A 1,874-nucleotide genomic window follows, 5' to 3' on the forward strand; every position below is an offset into this window, starting at 1 on the left:
TCGAAATTGATTAATTCATCCATAAAAACGAGTTCACAACCCTTTAAATAGGGGTACCAAGCAATGGGAAAGAAATCAGAATCAAACTACAACTCAAACTCCTAGAATCCACGACTTACTATAAATAGTAAACTTACTATTTATAAACGGTCGTGATGTCTACTAGTGCGCAAGGTTTTCGGCCAAAAATAGTAAGTGTCCTATTTGGCTTCACCAAACCGTTCTCCTAATTATTCTAAGCTCTTTTCACGTTGGGCGCAACTCCTAAAGCCCGACGGAAGAAGAGTTATAATCAAACTAAAACTTACTATTTATAGTAAAAACGAAACTAAAACGGGGAAACGACCGTCGATCAAGGGGTTTTTCACAATTCCGGGCTGCATAACCCAGCGTAGCAGGGTTGGTTGGCTAAAGTAGCTTATTCTACCCCAAAATCATATATTTTATGTCAGCTAACCCATTCCGGATTGCGAGATACGCCCAATCTAAGGTCCGACGGTCCGGATCACTTCTGTCGTCGACTGGGCCTTTTTTTATCCATCTTGGCCATGAAACTATCCGTGACCCACTCTACATCAATATGCCTCATTTTCTAGCTCATGTCTTAAGCAGGAAAAATGTATGGATAGGGTGGGCTTCTTGGAGACATTACCGTGGCCCCACCTAGCTTCCACCAGATTACAGGTTCATTGCCAAGGAAAGCTGTTTGTTAAATAGGCCTAACAGAGAATTGATGTAGAGCGGGTTGTGGACAGTTTCATAGCCAAGATGGATCAGAAAAGGCCTGGTCCACAACAGAAGTGATCCAGACCGTCAGACCTTATATCGGGCATATATTGCAATCCAGAATGAGTTATTCAACGCATCATATATGATTTTGGAGTAGGACAAGCTACTTTAGCCACCCAACTCTGCTATGCCAGGCTGCCAACGCTGAATTTGCGAAATACTATCAGATCGATGGTCAAAATCCCATTTTATTTTCGTTTTTACTCTTGATAATAAGTTTTAGTTTGAGTATAACTCTTCATCCGTTGGGCTTTAGGAGTTGTGCCTAACATGAGAAGTGCTTAGAATAATTAGGAGAACAACGTGGTGAGCCAAATAGGACACTTACTATTTTTGGCCGAAAACCTTGTCAACTAGTAGACATCATGACCGGCTATAAATAGTAAGTTTAATTACTATTTATAGTAAGTTGCAATGTCTAGGAATTTTAGTTGTAGTTTGATTCCGAAACTTCTTTCATCACTTAGTATCCCTATTTAAAGGGTTGTGAACTCGTTTATTTCATTCATCAATCAAATTACGAATTTTATAGAATTTATTTATATTTTTCTCACTTTTTCTTCATAGATTCGAGAAATCTCTGTGAGGAGTCCACAGAAAATCCGTAGATTCAGAATAGTTATCCTTGAAGAAGACAGTGCTCAACCTTATCATGTTCATGGGCCATACATCCAAAAATCAAACTGTTTGAATGAGTGGTATACAAATGTACACTAAAAGAGATCAACGACAGCGCACTTTTAAGTGAGAAAAGTTTCATTTACTAGATGGTTGTGATGGCTAGATCAAGGCAGTTTTGGTTAATGGCCAATCATGTGTACATCACACAAATGGAAAATACAAACCTCTCAATCAGTTGTTCTGAAAGTTCATCAAATGTAAAAGCGATTGTCAAATTGAATAACATATAAAGTCCAGATTAGAGAAGTTAAATGTGTAGGATTATCCGATTGAATGATTAATGGAAATACTTCCTGAAAATTCTTTAATATATGCATAATCCATTAATGGTCATAGTCAATTTTTCTTTCTTCTCTTTGTTAGTTGCACATATGATAGGTAACCTCTAGCTAATTTTTCAGTTA

This window comes from Magnolia sinica, chromosome 6 (genome assembly GCF_029962835.1).
Source record: "Magnolia sinica isolate HGM2019 chromosome 6, MsV1, whole genome shotgun sequence".
NCBI lineage: Eukaryota > Viridiplantae > Streptophyta > Magnoliopsida > Magnoliales > Magnoliaceae > Magnolia > Magnolia sinica.